Source organism: Podarcis bocagei, assembly GCF_964188305.1.
Source record: "Podarcis bocagei genome assembly, chromosome: 4".
Taxonomy (NCBI): Eukaryota; Metazoa; Chordata; class Lepidosauria; order Squamata; family Lacertidae; genus Podarcis; species Podarcis bocagei.
Genome location: NC_138128.1, coordinates 95,742,649 through 95,761,909, shown reverse-complemented (window position 1 = coordinate 95,761,909; position 19,261 = coordinate 95,742,649). Strand labels below are relative to the sequence as shown.

The following is a 19,261-nucleotide window of genomic DNA, read 5'->3' as shown; positions in this document are numbered from 1 at the left end:
GAGCTGTGCAAATTAGTATTCAGAACCAAGGAATACAGAGGAGGAGAATGAAATCTTTCCATTCCATTCCTGGGGGTCCAGCATTGGTTTGGTCTGATCCAGTTAAATTCCAGGTGGAAACCCAGATTTTTGAATGCTGGGATGATACTGATTCTGTGCATGGAACTATTCATGTTTATTTGGCTTTTCAGTATTTTTCTTTTCTTTCGAAAAGAACATCAGTTCCCATGTATCATTTTTATCTACTTCTATTTAAGTCAACGGGGACATATTGACTTGTGAACATAGACAAAAAAGCAACAGACATCACCACTGAAATCAGTAGGAAGGTTTAAAGAGGTTGCAGCTCAGGAAATGTGTCATGGGGACAAACTTCAGACCAAGCATTCCCAAGGCTGTAGCCTCTTCCTGTCCCCCACTGCTCAGCCAACAGTGTATAAATACAATAACTTTGACTTTAATGGGTCTGAATATGCATTAAGTGTGCTGCCATCCGCTGCCCCTCTGCTCTTCACCCCGTCTTCTGTTCTGCTCTAAAAGCACAAGTACAACATCTTATGGCACCTTGCAGATATAATGACATAGTCTAGGCAAAGTTAACCACCTTTAAGCCTCCTTGATTTCAACAGGCTAAACTTCTTCCACCCAAACTAACGAGGCTTAACGCTGCCTGATAAACTATTATAGCATGAGTTTTCAGAGGCAACCAACAAATGCCACCAGATATGCCATTTAGAATAATAAGGATTTATTTGTTTTACTACTCACAGAGATATAATATCTCTTTACATGATAAGCTTAGAGTAACTTACATATGGTCTCCCATCTAGAGTGCTGACCAGGCCCACACCTGCTTAGCTCCAATAGTGTTTCGGAACACAGGCCAATGGTGCTGCGATCCTGACCTTCTTGTGGGCTTCCTATGGGCATCTGGACTAGATGGCTTTTGTTTTGCTCCAGAATAGCGCTTCTTGTGTTCTTAATAATGCTATGGTAGCAAGTCTGAAGCCACAGCATAGGGATACCATCATGATTATGGGCTTTTTTAGATGTATCCAGCTTGCTTCTATGAGAAACAGAATGCTAAGCCAGGATGCAATTCAGATGTTTCCAAGATGGAATAGAATCATAGAATCATAGAGTTGGAAGAGACCACAAGGGCCATCGAGTCCAACCCCCTGCCAAGCAGGAAACACCATCAGAGCACTCCTGACATATGGTTGTCAAGCCTCTGCTTAAAGACCTCCAAAGAAGGAGACTCCACCACACTCCTTGGCAGCAAATTCCACTGTCGAACAGCTCTTACTGTCAGGAAGTTCTTCCTAATGTTTAGGTGGAATCTTCTTTCTTGTAGTTTGGATCCACTGCTCCGTGTCCGCTTCTCTGGAGCAGCAGAAAACAACCTTTCTCCCTCCTCTATGTGACATCCTTGTATATATTTGAACATGGCTATCATATCACCCCTTAACCTCCTCTTCTCCAGGCTAAACATGCCCAGCTCCCTTAGCCGTTCCTCATAAGGCATCGTTTCCAGGCCTTTGACCATTTTGGTTGCCCTCCTCTGGACACGTTCCAGTTTGTCAGTGTCCTTCTTGAACTGTGGTGCCCAGAACTGGACACAGTAGTGGAACATATAAACTATTGGACACAATAGTTGGAACATATAAACATGTTCTTCGTGACTGCAAGGTCTGCCCATTAAGACCTGCCAAAAGAATCATCAGTTTCAATCCAGACAAGTTCCATTCGATGAGGGTTCAACAATTGAAGGGCTCCATTCTTCAGCGCAAATGCTCAAAGTCAACTGCTTTGTTTCTGATGCCATTAAGACACCCAGAAGGGAACAGCGCAGTATCCTTTCCCACCACTGGAAGAGCTTCATCTTGGAACAGCTGCTATAAAGGCAGTCAAAATTCCAGCAGCAGTCTCAAAATGTCTTTTGTCTTTTTTCTCTTAAGTCCAGCAGTAGAGGTTTCAGATGACAAGCAAAGATTTAGATGAAGACCACCAGGTTTGGAATCCAGCTGGGAATACATGCACCACAAGCCGACTGCTAGAGGCGTAGACAGCAGTGGCCAGAAACTGGAACTGCAGTGGGTAGGAAAGGAGAAGAATATAGATCAGCTATATCGGTGATCTCCATCAGTCAAACAATATAGATAGATGAATCCTTCTTAATCAAAACAAAATAAATAAATAAATAAATATTCCTTCCAGTGGCACCTTAGAGACCAACTAAAGCACAATTACAAACTTAGTTGGTCTCTAAGGTGCTATGCTACTGGGAGGAATTTTTATTTATTTATTTATTTTTGACTATGGCAGACCAACACGGCTACCTACCTGTAACTTCTTAATCAAATTACAGTTAAAATTAGCAATTAAAAACAAAGCAGAAGTACTAAAAACAAAATGTCTAATTGAATTACACTGACTACTTAACACGCTGGCCATGTATCCGGGAAGAGTCCACTGGTGTATGAGCACCAACAAAGAACCCTGCAGCCACTGCCACATGCCAACAGGGGGAAAAACCCCTCCCCTTTAGCGGCACCTCACAAGGTGCTTTGAAGTTCTGACTTTGGGCCTTCAAAGCACCTTGCACTTGATGCCATTGTCCTATCTCTGTGCCTACAGCCTTTTTGGAGACATTGTGGCCACCCCCTCCTTGGAACTCTGCTGGAGCCTGTGATATGGATGGAGCACAAACCGAAAGATGTTATGGTCTTTGACAAGTAGGGGTAAAACCACGAAACAAATATGAGTCCTGAGACTCCACATCTTCTTCCTCTTTTCCTATGGGGTGAAGCGATACAGTGTCTTGATTTAGTCCGTATGCTCATGCAGTGGACAGTTGCCCAGGATTGGAGTTCTGCTGGAACAACTATAGATTGGAATCAAGTTCCAGTAACACCAGAGAAGCAGAGGCCAAAGTAATATCCACCAGACCTGGATGAACTATAGCAGGGGTCGGCAAGGTTTATCTTGCCTGGGCCGGATTGGTCCCACAAAGATCCCTTCGTGGGCTGGACAGTGTGTGTGTGTGTGTGTGTGAGCGTGCGCACCCGTGATTTTCTTAAGTAATGTAGGCACAAGAAGGCATAGGTAAAGATAAAGGGACCCCTGACCATTAGGTCCAGTTGTGGCCGACTCTGGGGTTGCGGCGCTCATCTCGCTTTATTGGCCGAGGGAGCCGGCGTACAGCTTCTGGGTCATGTGGCCAGCATGACTAAGCCACTTCTGGCGAACCAGAGCAGCGCACGGAAACACCGTTTACCTTCCCGCCGGAGCGGTACCTATTTATCTACTTGCACTTTGACGTGCTTTTGAACTGCTTGGTTGGCAGGAGCAGGGACCGAGCAATGGGAGCTCACCCCATCGCAGGGATTCAAACCGCCGACCTTCTGATCGGCAAGTCCTAGTGTAGTGGTTCTAGGGGTTGCTCGTGAGTAAGCCGGTGCAAACACCTGGCTGGGTTGCCTGAGTGAACCTTTTCTGTCCGGACAGCCACTCACCCGTGGCTGTCTCAATCGCTGGCAGAATCCGTCAGTGGGCGTTTCTTAAACTTCTTCCAGCAAAGAAGCTCTTTGACGCCTAGTCTCCTCCTACTCTCTCTGCGCGAAAGCCTTCTGCGCAAGGAGGGCGTAGGCAGCGGAGGACCTCTACTCTCCCCGCTGGTTCCCGGCAAGGAGTCATGGGACCGCCTCGCCGCTTCCCCCATCTGCCCCCCTTCTCCACTGGTGCTATGCTGATTCTCTTCCCCAGAAGATGGGCTGCCTCTCCCAATCCCGGGACGCTCTCTGGAATCCCTCTGGATTTTGCTCTCTCCCTCTGGCACTGATGGCAGTTCCCTGACACCTAGGCTCTGTGGTTTAACCCACAGCACCACCCACATCCCTACAAGAAGGCATAGAGAAGGGTTAATAGCTCAGCTATCGAAAATAAGAGCTTCGGGGTGGAAAAAGCAAAAGACAAAAGATGCGTCTTGAGAAGCTTCTTCAAGTAAAACAGATTAGAAGTTAGACAAGCATTATGTGGGAGAGAATTTGAACCATATGCAGCAGGAAGTGGAAAGAGAGAGAGAGAGTATCAGATTCAGCAAAGCCACCCTTCCTGTGTGAAACAACTCAATGACTTTGACGAAGAACCACCAACACACTCTTGCCATCTGCTGGGCAAAGGCAGGGAAATGCTGTTAAATGTTATAGACATCAAAAGACGTGTCCTTAGAACTGTATCTCCCATCTCTCCATGTTCTTAAGCCCAGGGCAGGGCCTTGCCATTGGGGACAGCCAGTAAAAGACCATAACTATGTCTCATGACTGTTCTTTCTCATGACCTTTCTGTCACCGGAATGGCAGAAGATGCTGCACACCATATAAAGCAACAATCCAGCACAGGAAGGTCCAGAGGTCTGCTTCATGCCATCACTAAGATTGTTTGGGTGATAGGTAAAAACTTGTCTCTTTCCCCAGGCATCTGGTGGATTAGCACAATTTTGCTGTCAGTTGTTGGTGTGTTTTTACTGCTGAGCCTTTTGCTGTCATTTCACTGGTTTTGCTCTTTGGGCTGTTTTATCTGTAAGCTGCTTTGAGTACCTGTCAGCAGCAAAAGGTGGGGTAATAATAATAATAATAATAATAATAATAATAATAATAGACTTTTATTGCAATGCATTTTTTCCATTTTATGCTAAGCTTTTGAATTTATGGGTTAAGTAAGTTAAAAATAAGAATAACTGTCATATATCTGCATTCCCAGCCCATATCAGCTGTCATCAACTATGGTTTACCTTGTATTGGTTCATCCAAGGAGACAACAAAATCAGCAGTAAGTGACCATGGTGTGTGTCCTGTATCATTCAGAGTGATGGCACATGCAGACTGTGAACAAATAAAAACATTCCTATCAGTACGTTAAATATATCCTGTCCAACATGCCCACAAATATTTTTTTAAAAGCTCTTGCATTTTTAAAATTGCTTTTTATTGATTTTCCAACATGACAAAGAATATTCTTCTTTTCCCTTAGAGAACTCTGGTCCCAATATTCCCAAGAGGAAGGCTTCTGGGTTGTTTTTTGAAAGTTTGTTTAAATATTTTTTTTAATTTCTTCATATATCGTGTCCCAGAATTTTTTAATTTTATTGCAGCCCCACCACATATGACTCATTGTCCCTTCAGCCTGTTTACACCTCCAGCATATGTTGTATGTATAGAATATGTTCTATACATCTTTGCTAATTTGCTGGGGGTTAAATACCACTTGTAGAACATTGTCATATGATTTTCCCTGAATCCATTTTCCCTTGATAAAAATGCAAGAATCACAGCTTTTATTAATAAAATGTTTTCACATTCAAAAGAACAACTTTAAAGTTTTAATTCTCAATCAGGACAACCAGAAACCAAATTTTTAGATCTGTACGAAAGCAAGGTGTTTCGGCTGACTCATGAAAGGCTGCCCCCAATATTTAAATCTAGATGGTAATTGTTATGTACTGAAGTTCTCACCCTGGGCCAGCAGAGGGATACTGTTGATAGTTCAGGTCCACATATGCAAATAAGGCATCGAAAGTGACGTTCAGTGATTGGATAGTTACAGAAAGTTGCTACAGTTACATTGTACTGGAGCTCTATATAGGCAGGCTGGCTGAACCCTTCAATTCAGTTCTGTTCTGACCTGTGAATAAACAAGAGCTGTTTGGAGAATCGCTGTGTCGTCTGATATGTTCACCCACAACCTAACAGTAATCTAGATGGATTTGGAGCTGGGTCCTGTGTTTTGCTATTTTCGCTTTGTAAAACACCATGCACAGCAATAATAAATGATTGCCAGCAGGCAATGTGAAAGGGCCAATGCCTTATATCCTTGAAAATGAGAGGGAAGGTTGAGGGAATTTCTTTTGCTTATACCTCATGGAACATATGAAAGCCTTTAAGACCTGGGAGTTTCTGCTTCTGCAAGTGAGGTGTCCTGCCACTATGATCAAATGATCTGTATATTGAGCATTTAGCCCAATTTGCTTGTGGGGAGATTAGATGATGTTGTGCCAAGTAAGTGTTATCTCAGATTTGCCAGTGCACCAAGAAAAACAGCTATTTATTGCAATTTATGATGCACAATAGGGACGCGGGTGGCGCTGTGGGTTAAACCACAGAGCCTAGGACTTGCCGATCAGAAGGTTGGCGGTTTTAATCCCCACGATGGGGTGAGCACCCGTTGTTCAGTCCCTGCTCCTGCCAAACTAGCAGTTTGAAAGCACGTCAAAGTGCAAGTAGATACCGCTCTGGTGGGAAGGTAAAAGGCGTTTCCGTGCGCTGCTCTGGTTTCACCAGAAGCGGCTTAGTCAAGCTGGCCACATGACCCGGAAGCTGTACGCCGGCTCCCTCGGCCAATAAAGCGAGATGAGCGCCGCAACCCCAGAGTCGGTCACGACTGGACCTAATGGTCAGGGGTCCCTTTACCTTTACCTATGAAGCACAATGGACATGCCTGGTTTTAATCCAATATCCAGCACGAACTCACTGTCCTTGTTATCAAAGCTATCCAGGGAACTTCCTTCCCCTCTGCCTTTATTTCGAAATATATCCCAGCCCGTGAAGTTTGCACTTCTGACTGTAACACCCTCAGGTGCTGCAAAGTCTCCCCCTGTTCACTTAAACTCTGCTAGCTTCTTAGCCTTGCCATGCCCTCTACGTTCCTCTTAAAATTCCTACACAATGCCAGCTCCCTCCTCAAAGCTCACCTCTTTCACTTAACCGCTTAGTCTCCCCGCATCTGAAATGAAATATAAGCACATAGGTGCATTTGCTATTGTATTGTATTGTACTGACCCCTTGCGACTCTTCCTTCTGCATTCTCCCTTTGCTGTCTCTTCTGTCATTGAAATTTATATTGCAAGTTCCTCAGGGCAAGGACTAGTCATTGTGGATGTGCTTCTTTTATGCTGTAATGTGTAACGTGCAGTGATTGCAATATATAAATAGGAAATAGTCATAATAAACTGCTGAAGTTTTTGACCACAATTTGTTCCCTCGCTGGCAAGGGAGAGGGCTGGCAGGCCTGAGGTTTTCCGCAACTGCTTTAAGATAACCTTAAAAGCTGCTGTATTTGGAAGGCTGGAGTGCATATTATTAAATAAATAACTTTGACCAACTGTTATTCTCTCTCCTTTGACAACATGCAAAATTCCAGTGTCTGCAACCACACAATCTTTAGAATAAGACTTAGTACGTAACACTTCTAAGTGTACAAATACATTATCCTGCTGCATTTCGACAACTCTGTAAGATTCATCAGTAACTTTATCTTAATATTGCTGATGGGAGGGCAGGCTGCTGTGTCTGAGTGGCTTAATGTAAGGCCAACTTGTGGCTTTCGGCAGAGGTGATTATTGAACTAGGGATTTGAGAAATTTGAACCTTTTTTGCTTCTCAGCCTTGCTGACTACCCTTTGGCACAGCAGTTTTAGCATTTGAAGGTAAGCTACTCGAGTGAGCCAGATTGTTTCTAGAAACCTTATTTCTTGAACATTCCTCCTCATTTGTTCGTGAGATTGGATGGCGTTGCATCAAGCAAATATTATTCCACACTTCCCAGTGTTTTCCTATCGCTTTCCTCACTACAAAAAGTCCAATTTTTAAGAGAAACAGATCTGTTGCACAAGAGCACCAGACCAGCAAAACCTGAAGCCCAATGCAATTCTGGGCTGCATCAATAGGAGTATAGCATCTATATCAAGTGAAGTAATAGTGCCACTGTATTCTGCTCTGGTCAGACCTCACCTGGAGTACTGTGTCCAGTTCTGGGCACCACAGTTCAAGAAGGACACTGACAAACTGGAACGTGTCCAGAGGAGAGCAACCAAAATGGTCAAAGGCCTAGAAACGATGCCTTATGAGGAACGGCTAAGGGAGCTGGGCATGTTTAGCCTGGAGAAGAGGAGGTTAAGGGGTGATATGATAGCCATGTTCAAATATATAAAAGGATGTCACATAGAGGAGGGAGAAAGGTTGTTTTCTGCTGCTCCAGAGAAGCGGACACAGAGCAATGGATCCAAACTACAAGAAAGAAGATTCCACCTAAACATTAGGAAGAACTTCCTGACAGTAAGAGCTGTTCGACAGTGGAATTTGCTGCTAAGGAGAGTGGTGGAGTCTCCTTCTTTGGAGGTCTTTAAGCAGAGGCTTAACAACCATATGTCAGGAGTGCTCTGATGGTGTTTCCTGCTTGGCAGGGGGTTGGACTCGATGGCCCTTGTGGTCTCTTCCAACTCTATGATTCTATGATTCTATGAATTTACCTGTATGTGTTTGAATTCTGCCTGAACATAAAAATAGTCTGGAAGCAACCCCAGAGTGGTGAATTGGATTGTAAACCTATTATCTCAGAATGTACCCCCCCAGGGGGGTTGTGGGGCTAAGATGGGGAAAGAAAACCATCTAAAATGTAATAACTAACATCTTTGAGTGCATCTCACGGTCCCTTTTCACCTCTTCCATTACACAAAAGCATTTCAAGACTGCCAAGACCACACATCACATGGGCCATGGTATTGCAGCTCCACCTGGCGGTAATATCCAGAACAGCCTTTCTCAACCTTGGGTCCCTTGATGCCATTGGACTACAACTCCCATCATTGCTAGCCAGCATGGCCAATGGTCAAGGATGATGGGAGTTGTAGTTCCGGAACACCTGGTGTCCCAAGGTTGAGAAAAGCTGGTCTAGAACTACAGAACACATCAATCACCACCATTTAAATATGAGTCTTTAAGATTCTGGTGAACCTTTATGGACATTTTCAACATGGATGAGTTCTCTACTTTATGGCCAGGCTGGGGGTTCTTTATTGTGTAGAGAGGGAACTTTTTATAGTAGCATCCCCAACCCGTTTTCCAAAATGCAGAAGGTGACAAGAAGCGGTGAACTATATTTAGCAGAACTGTATAAGCACAGACACGGGTGGCGCTGTGGGTTAAACCACAGAGCCTAGGACTTGCCAATCAGAAGGTCAGCGGTTCGAATCCCCGCGACACGGTGAGCCCCCGTTGCTCGGTCCCTGCTCCTGCCAACCTAGCAGTTCGAAAGCACGTCAAAGTGCAAGTAGATAAATAGGTACCGCTCTGGCGGGAAGGTAAACGGTGTTTCCGTGCGCTGCTCTGGTTTGCCAAAAGCGGCTTAGTCATGCTGGCCACATGACCCGGAAGCTGTACGCTGGCTCCCTCAGCCAATAAAGCGAGATGAATGCCGCAACCCCAGAGTCGTCCGCAACTGGGATCCCTTTACCTTTACTTTATAAGCACAGAATAGACTTTGCAGCTCAAGGGAAGACAGACTGTGTATGTTCAAAGGAAATGAGTAAGACTGATTGCCAAGGATTAAGGAAGCCTTTCCATGGTAAGAAATGATTAGATCTGACATGTCTGGGAAAGACCCTCTCATGCTATCTCATGCTGTGTATCATCTGTTCAGGCATTTGCTGCTGTCACCATAGAGCAATAGCCAAGATACTTAGCTGTGAATCAGAATCCCATCTACAAACGCAGTCCTTGATCATACTGACCTACCTTTCAGAATTCTGGTATCGCATTCTGAGATAAGGTGTAGAGCTCACTTTGCCCACTTGAAGGGGTTATGAAAATACAAAGTACAGTGGTACCTCGGGTTAAGTACTTAATTCATTCCGGAGGGCCGTTCTTAACCTGAAACTGTTCTTAACCAGAAGCACCACTTTAGCTAATGGGGCCTCCTGCTGCTGCCGCGCCACCAGAGCACGATTTCTGTTCTCATCCTGAAGCAAAGTTCTTAACCCGGGGTAATATTTCTGGGTTAGCGGAGTGTGTAACCTGAAGCGTATGTAACCCGAGGTACCACTGTAATATCATAAACACAAGGTTCTAAAGAGGTTTTATTTTGGAGTAGAAATGTAAGTTGTTGCCTCGTTTATAGGAACCTCAGTGGAGTACACATCCTGTTTACAGTTTGTTTGTTTGTTTGTTTGTTTGTTTGTTTGTTTGTTTGTTTGTTTGTTTGTTTGTTACAAACGGATGCTGTCTGGCAAGGCTCCCCAGATTACATTTCCATTTTTCTCTGCCTCCGTTTTCAGGAGCCTAACAGCAGAATTCTTGGGTGTTCCTTGCAAACAGAGGCCATAACAAATTTTGCTTGCAGAGCACAGAAAGTGGCTAAATATTCAGTTCTAATGAATTTTAAGACAACAGGGTGGTGATGTCAGGAAATTCCAACAAAAATGGAAACAGGAGTGGAAATTGCTGCAGTTCACATTTTTATCTGTAGTCAGGAATGGAAATCAGTTAAGAGAATACGATCAGTGTCTGTTCAGATTGTTGCTTTTGTTTTAAGTCTGCAAGTGATACCTACTATGATTTATTTATTTTTTACATTGTTTTCATGTTTTCTTTACATGGATGTATCTTATATAAATCGTTACATAAGTTATGTAACTTATGTTAAATAGTGGAGAGAGAGATAAATAATGTGGTATTTGGCAGAAACTGAACTGCAGCAGTACGGAAACAGCACTGGTTATGGTGAATACAGGTCGGAATGGAAATTGCTGGTACTTACATCCCTCCTTGTAGGGGTTCAATCACAGCTCCCTCCAATAATAAGTTGTTGAATTGGGTGATGAATTTCTGGTGGTTAAACATAACTGGATTAATTTGTTTCTGCTTCCTGGCCCAAGAATCCAACCAGTCTTCAGATTTCCTCTGCCCCCCCCAAGGCCTTGGTACATTTTACCTGCATTTGATTCTGCCATGGGTTCCACAGAACCCTCCCGGTAAAGGTCCAAAAACAAGAACAGTTTCAGGTTATGAACGGACCTCCGGAACGAATTAAGTACTTAACCTGAGGTACCACTGTAGTCAAATAATTATTAAGCTCTTAAAATGATTTTTTATTCATAACAAACTTAATAATGCAAACACATTGGCATTTGTCAATAACAAAAGTTCATTTAGAAACACAGTCTACAAAGACTCATAATCTTGTCTCTAGAAACTTGCTATAACATGAAATAATAATAGCAAACCAGTGATATTTTAGGGAGCAGGCTAGCAGGTGGGGCCCATTACTTACACCATAGGAGCCAACACAACACAAAACACTGTTGGTGTATGTAGGTTTTATTTTATTTGTTCTTTATCTTATATTTTGGAAATGTTGGACAATGCACACTTAGCCTTAATCTGGTCGCTGGGCTAATGCACTTGCCAGAGGATGCCATTTTAATTGTCCTGGATTAGTTAATACCAAATACAGGCATTCACTTCCAGGGGTTCTGAGGGCTAGTTAGGCTTACACTTAATCTCTAGTGTTCTGTGTACATGGGTTTTAGTGGGAAAATTCCTCTGCGTGGCAAATACCATGCAGAATATATGTGGCAGGAAAAACCAGAACTTCCTTTGATGCTTAGCTTGAACTGATTCCTTTGCAATGGCATCGTATACTCTCAGCTTGAGGCAAAGCCAAATGAACACAATGCGCAAGGGGCATGTGCAGAGTTCGAGCTGAACCGAGTTTCTTGGAAACAAGTGGAAATGTGTGTAATTGGAGCAGACTTACCCTGTGAGAGCAGCCTTCCCCTACTTTCTTCAAGGACACCCCCAAGACGCAACCTCGTTTGACTCTTCTGGCAGGCACTGCAGATGGTAAAGGAAGAGCTGGAAGCAATGTCTGTTTCTGCGCAATTTTCTTCTGAGGAGGGAGATTCCTTTCCCAGACTTTGGCGGAGCTTCCCCAGGTATGGCTTTCCCCCCTCTCCTTTGTTGCGAAGGTTAACAAGCAAAATTATTTATTTGTTCATGGAGTGAGCACTAAAAGATGTGCAGATGCCAGGATGAATTTGGTGCTTTTATTTGAACAGCTGGATGGAAATGATTCATTGCACGGTTTTATCACATTGATTACAGCTCAAAGTCTTAGGCATTTTCCTTTCTTTGTGGGTAGCAGCATATGAAAAAGTAGTACGGTCACATGCACTGTTGAGTTCGCATGCAGTGATCTTCAGATGAAGGATGGCGTATCAATTTAATTAATATAATCATCATAATCATCATCAGTAATGCTGTACAAGGTCCTCTCCCTATCATATCATTATTATCATGATCTTCATCTCACCCTTCATCCTAAGATCCCAGTTTAAAGCAACTTACAAACACAGAAGAAAGGGGAGTCCTAAAATATGCACAGGGCAGGGGCATAGCCAATAGGAGCCCCCAAGGTGGGCTAAGGCCAGGGTATCAGCTTTCACCCTTTCTCCATGCTATGCGATGTCCCCAAAGGGTTAAAGTTACTGTTGTTATGTACTGAAGTTCTCACCCTGGGCCAGCAGGGGGGTACTGTAGATAGTTATGCAAATAAGGGATCGAAAGTGACGTTCAGTGATTGGATAGTTTTAGAAAGTTGCTACAGTTACAGGGACATGACAAGGTTGCCCAATTTCTCCATTGCTCTTTATATCGGTCCTTGAGGTTTTGTTAAATATGATTAGAAAGGACCAAGAGGTTAAAGGTATACAAGTGGGAGCCAAACAGTACAAACTGAAAGCATTTGCTGATGACTTAGTATTGACTTTACAGGAGCCAGAACCTAGTACTACAAGGGTATTGGAACTGATTCAAGAATTTGGACAGGTTGCAGGTTTCAAGTTGAATAAGATGAAAACCAAGGTTTTAGAGAAAGATTTAACTATGAATGAGAGAGAGAAGTTTCAGGAGGAGACAGGACTAACATTGGTTAAAAAAGTGAAATACTTAGGGGTTAACATGACTGCTAAAAATGTGAATTTATTTAAGGATAATTATGAAAAATGTTGGATTGAAGTGAAAAAGGATTTAGAAGTATGGACAAATTTGAAGTTATCATTGTTAGGCCGAATTGCTGTCATAAAAATGAATGTGCTGCCAAGGATGTTATTTTTGTTCCAAACATTGCAAATTTTGGATAAGATGGATTGTTTCAAGAAGTGGCAGAAGGATATTTCTAGATTTGTTTGGTAGGGCAAGAAGCCTCGAATAAAATTTAAGATACTAACTGATGCTAAAGAAAGAGGTGGATTTGCCCTGCCAGACCTTAAACTTTACTATGAATCAGCTGCTTTTTGCTGGCTGAGAGAATGGCTGCTTCTTGAAAACACTGAAGTGTTGGATTTACAAGGTTTTAACAATGTATTTGGTTGGCATGCATATTTGTGGTACGATAAGGTAAAAGTACATAAAGCGTTTAAAAATCGTATTGTTAGAAAAGCATTGTTTAATGTTTGGATGAGATATAAGGATTTGTTAGAAAAGAAAACCCCAAGATGGTTGTCACCAATGGAAGCGAAGGCACAGAAAAAACTCAATATGGAGGCCAAATGGCCAAAATATTGGGAAATTCTGGTGCAAGATGGAGATAGAATAAAATTGCAGAGCTTTGAAAAACTGAAAAACAAAGTGCGAGATTGGCTCCATTATTATCAAATAATGGAGACATACAAACTGGACAAAAAAGTTGGTTTCCAGGTGGAAAAATCAAAATTGGAAACAGAATTGTTAGATCCAAAAACCAAGAATTTGTCAAGAATGTATAACTTGCTGTTGAAATGGAACACTCAGGATGAGACGGTGAAACCAGCTATGATCAAATGGGCACAAGATGTTGGACATAACATAATGATGGCTGACTGGGAACGGTTATGGACCACAGGTATGAAATTTATGGCATGTAATGCCCTAAGAGAAAATTTAATGAAAATGATTTATAGGTGGTACATGACACCAGTTAAGCTTGAAAAAAAATACCATTTGCCCGATAATAAATGTTGGAAATGTAATGAGACTGAAGGTACATTCTTTCACCTTTGGTGGACGTGCCCAAGGATTAAGACATTCTGGGAGATGATTTATAATGAAATGAAAAAGGTATTTAAATATACCTTCCTTAAGAAACCAGAGGCCTTTCTCCTGGGCATGGTCGGCCAATTGGTGCTAAAGAAGGATAGAACTTTTTTATGTATGCAACAACAGCAGCAAGAATACTCATCGCGAAGTATTGGAAGACACAAGATTTACCCACCAGGGAAGAATGGCAGATGAAGCTGATGGACTACATGGAATTGGCGGAAATAACTGGCAGAATCCGAGACCAGGGAGAAGAGTCGGTGGAAGAAGACTGGAAAAAGTTTAAAGACTATTTACAGAAATATTGTAAAATTAAGGAATGCTAGAAGAATGTTGGAATGAAGTAATATGGCTTTAGTAGAAAGGTTATAAGGAATTAAGTACAAATACATTAATAGAGTATTAAAAGAAAAATAAGGTTGAAATGTGTTAAGATAATTATAGGATAGGAAACAGGGGAAGATGGAAAGGAATTGCTGAAATAATTAATAGAAGTGGAATACAAAAAGGGAGGTGTGAGGAGGTCGTGGAAATATGTGAAAGAAAGATAAGACATTGAAATTTATTTTTTTTCTTTTTTCTTTTCTTTGTTGATGTGTTTTTAAATTGTTTTTGTTTTGTCTTGTTAGTTTAATGTTTTAGTGTAAGGCAGTGTCTTTGTATTGTAATGGAGCTCTATATAAGCAGGCTGACTGAACCCTTCAGTTCAGTTCTGTCCTGGCCTGTGAATAAACAAGAGCTGTTTGAAGAATCGCTGTGTCGTCTGATATGTTCACCCACAACTTAACAACTGTCATTTTCAAAACCCTTACTTCCAGTGGGTTTCAATGACTGTGCATTTGCAACAGCTTCCTCATAGACTAATGTGAATCCATGGGATAAATTTGGAAGGCAAAAGTAATTTTGGTAAGACTAAGGAACGTAGGTTGTGCCTTGCGTACATTCCTACATGTCTTTGGTCAGATGGTGTCGTTTGTGTCTTGCCTGACTAAAAACACTAATGGCCATTCTGGAGATAGTGAAGAAATTATCCCTGCACTGGATAAGGCTGAGGTCTAGGGTATTTCCACTGAATATTTCCTAATGCGAAATTCTGAGGTGAATTTTGTGGTTCCTTCTTGGGAGAAAAACCCAAGGTACCTTGGGGAAAGCAAAGAGGCTTTTTGTAAGGTTAGAAAAATTTCATTGGTGCGCAAGACTCCTCACAACCTGACAAATTTGCAATCAATGTGTGCATTGGTTTCCATTTTGCACCACTAGAGGTCTGTATGGTTCCACATAAGTCAGGAAACACTCTAGTGACTGATGCAAATGTAAAATCCATGTAGTGTTTTTAAGAAAGTCTTTGTGCATCAGTCCACTGCTAGGTTTTACTTTGCTAGGTTTAACTTTGTGTTTTACCTCCTCTTATTTATTTAATGTTGGTGTATTATTGCTGTTTTCAAATTTTGTAACCTACCCTGAGATCTGCGGGCTGAAAGAAACCTCTGAAACGAAATAAACAGATGATTAAATAAAAAATGTTTTTAAAAAAGGAAACCTTTTATAATCACTTGTTTTAGCATTAGCATTTCAGTGGTAGAATACTGTGCTACTTATATCAGTCAAGAGCAGAGGGGATTATGAACTGCAACATACACAAATGTAATGTTAGGAATCTGAATGGTCTTGTTAGAAAAAAACAAGGTGGTTTCTTGCTGTTGTAAAAGTGAATTCAGGCGAGAGATGGCGAGCTGAACTAGTAGTGGCATTTGATGTAATGGCTACCATTAATGGGTTCTGCACTCACATTGCAAGAAAGGTTTATCCAGATGAGCAGATGAAGCCATCTTGTTCTGAATCAGACCACTTGCCCACAAATTCACTGACCAGCAATTGCAATCTCAAGGATCATAGCTCTGATAGACAGGTTTAGGCATTCAAATAATGTACTCTACCATTCTTACCAAAATATTGGCCAGACTGACATGTAGTAGGGGTGTGTGTGCCTGTGTGCCTGTGTGTAATTACTGGGATATTTACAGTAAATTAATCAGCACCTGGGTCCAAGTGGAGAGTTAAGACTTTTTCAATATCATGTCAGCACTGACACACACTGTATCCTTAAAGCCCTTTTGAAGCACATTCACACACACACACCCAATGAATTCTGGGCACTGCGGTTTGTTAAGGGTTGCTGGGAATCATAACTCTGCGAGGGATAAACTGCAGTGCCCAGATTTCTTTGCCGGAAAGAATGAGCTCTCAAATTTCCTTTAAAGGTACAGGGCATGTACACATTGACAGCTGAAAACACAGCAAAGCCGTTTCTCCCCAGATTTATGTTGCTGTACGCAACACCTGATTTGCTTCCTCACACCTGCACCCCTCCCCAAATTTCTACTCAAGGAAGCCGAAATCTGAACATGCACAACGATTATCGAAAATGTACCTACCTTAGCACAACCATAGCTTACGTTTTTGACTCAGATGGAAGCTGCTTTGAGAGGAAACACATCAATTGGCAGCATTTCTCAAGAAACTACAGGATACAGGTGGATTGTGGCTCAAGCCATGTGTCTTCAGCTTCAAACACCAGCACTGGGATGGAGTTGGAGTCAACAGCCGTGCATACACAGCCCCGGCCTGCTGCTGTGTACAGATTCCAGTGAACTCCTGGGAAAACTGAGGTTTTAAAGTGACATATAGGTATTACCTTTCTGCAAACATGGCCAAAAACATCTGGCAAATATAGAACAGACCCATCTCCTGCATGACAAGAAAATGAAGAAGTTCTGCAGAAACAAATGTCCTATGAATCACACGTCTTCTGCATCATTTGTAGTCTGGATGTCAAGGATGAATCAAATGCCGCACATTCCATTCCCCCATTTGAGGTCATTAAAACGTGGGTGGGAGAATTTTGGTGACTTTCCAAGGTGGCAGGGTTGGGATGAAGTGGTGGCAGCTACACCTCAGACATCTGGTTGTCCTCTCTCTGCCCCACAGGTGTGTGTGCTGCAAGTTCCAGTTGGCTTTTTGGAAAGAGCTAGGAAAGGCAGCCAACTTTGGGGGCAAGAGAAAATATTTCCATAGGCATTGCGGTGGAGAAATGGGAGTCCCACAGCCACCTGCTGCAGAGCAAGAAGTCTTCTCCCCCCCCCCCCAAAAAAAGGGAGACAAGCCTCTCTGCTTTCAGAAACCACCTCAAAAATTGTGACGGTTTTCTGGCCCACTCATGAAAACTGCGGAAATTGCCTCCTTCCTCACTTTCACAGCCAAAGAATGTAGCTGTGAAGATTGGGCCCAAAGTTTCCTCCAGCTCTACTTTCCCCTGACCAGGGAACAGAGCTGCCTCATCACTGACCATCTCTTGTTGGGTGGAGGAGTGATGCCAACCCTTCTGCAAGAGTAGCATCGCTGCTGCCAGGGGGACAAGCCCTGCCACCCCAAAACTGAGACTGGGGGGGGGACATGAGCTTGGGGCAGCATGTCCACCTCAAAGGTTGGGTGAAAAGCTCTTAGGGCATGGGTGGAGAATCTGTGGCCTTCCAAATGTTACCAAACTACAACTCCCATCATTCCTGACCACTGGCCATCCTGTTAGAGTACCCAGCAACATTGGAAGAGCTCTGTGTTAGGGGAATTTTCAACTCAACACCACCTCTAGCAATGCAGAGAAATGATCCAGCCTCTCTCCAAATTTGGCTGAAGTATACTTGGGATATGGGACGCCGGTGGCGCTGTGGGTTAAACCACAGAACCTAGGACTTGCCGATCAGAAGGTCGGCGGTTCGAATCCCTGTGACGGGGTGAGCTCCCGTCGCTCGGTCCCTGCTCCTGCCAACCTAGCAGTTCGAAAACACGAAATGCAAGTAGATAAATAGGTACCGCTCCAGCGGGAAGGTAAACGGTGTTTCCATGCGCTGCTCTGGTTCGCCAGAAGCGGCTTAGTCATGCTGGCCACATTACCTGGAAGCTGTACACCGGCTCCCTCAGCCATTAAAGCGAGATGAGCGCCGCAACCCCAGAGTCGGTCACAACTGGACCTAACGGTCAAGGGTCCTTTACCTTTATACTTGGGATGTACAGTTATCGGAGAGGGATAAGAGAAATAAGTAAGAAAGGTGGGTTTGACTCCAAAAGGCCTCAATTTATATGGCTTATGAATGGCTATCTAATGGCAATCTCTCTTCTGTCTCCATCGCAGCAGTCGCTATGGATAAATGATCTCTCCAGTATACCTTGCAGATGTGAGCTGAATCTGTAATGTTGAAGATTTTCCAAGTTTGCGTTGGTGCCATGTGGATGACTGCGTAAAATAAAGTTTGTAAAATAAAATAAGTTTGTAAAATAAAATAAAAGCCCTATACCTGAAATATTAATTGACCGTTAACTGTACAGCCAAATACAGTCACTTGGCAAATATTGTTACCTCAGTTGCTTTGCTCCATGACTCAGCAAATACAAGAGTGAAGGGGTTTTAGGAGTATTTAATTCTTGACACCTGTTTATGAATATCTCTGGGGTTCCAGAATTAAAAACAAGAACTGTTGAATATTTAATATCATTTGTATAATGTATTGAATTATAAATAATGATTGCTTACTACCATTTTCATAAAAAAACATATTAAAATGTTATTTAAAGGCAGCTTTCTAGCACACAATTCTCATATGGCAGAAAAAAAACAAGAAGGCGCTTTAAGATGCGTCGCTTCAAACTGTTGTAATGGGAGTTCAGTACAAACCAGCAGCACAAAAACATTGTTAGGAAAAGGTGGCCTGGAAGAGTTAAATTTTCTGTGTCCATTTGAAGACCTTATAGATGACATTCATCGTTCAGTAGGAAAGGAGTTCAGAAGCACAACTCCCATTTGCACTTTCAAAATGTGGCTGGCACTGGGGACAGGCGTTCCCTCACCCCAGTAGTTGAGCTCTATCGAAGTAAGTTGTACTCAGACTAGAACCATGAAAGTTAAGGGGCGTAAGTTAGTTTGACTTTGGGATCAGCCACACTTACCTTGTGCCCCGCGCTTTCTAGGAGTAGGTCTCTGCAATGCCCCCCCCTTTTTCGCCCTAGCACTTTCCCCATAAAAAATATTTAATGCTGGATCAGAACAAACAGAAATTCAGACGAACGACAACAGCAGTGTTCGGACACGGCACTTTTAAGTGCTGATCTGTGTCTAGAAATGCAGAACAAAAGGAAGTCTAGATGAGCTCTAACATTTTATCCAGGCCAATGTTTCTGAACATAATGCTTCATCATTCCACAGACCATTTTTGGTCGTTTTGTAGGTGCCTGGTAGGAGTTACACTTGCTAGCAGCTTCTAGTGGCTTTTATGCCTAATTTTTTGATGAAGGAGGCGGAG

The 19,261-nt window shown here is 42.8% G+C and overlaps 1 long non-coding RNA gene across 6 annotated transcripts; it reads right to left on the bottom strand.

The window, feature by feature from the left end:
• Positions 1 to 1,655: 1,655 nt before the first annotated feature.
• Positions 1,656 to 18,371, bottom strand: LOC308585825. 6 transcript variants are annotated; one of them, XR_014007594.1, is made up of 8 exons: positions 18,322 to 18,371; positions 18,131 to 18,198; positions 15,367 to 16,571; positions 11,590 to 11,666; positions 10,591 to 10,658; positions 5,514 to 5,682; positions 4,793 to 4,883; positions 1,656 to 2,088 (listed from the first exon to the last, which is right to left on the bottom strand). It is a non-coding gene; the product is annotated as an uncharacterized lncRNA (long non-coding RNA). The 6 variants fall into 6 exon arrangements; XR_014007593.1 differs by having other exon boundaries at positions 15,367 to 18,198; XR_014007597.1 differs by having other exon boundaries at positions 15,367 to 15,394; positions 16,343 to 18,365.
• Positions 18,372 to 19,261: the final 890 nt, after the last annotated feature.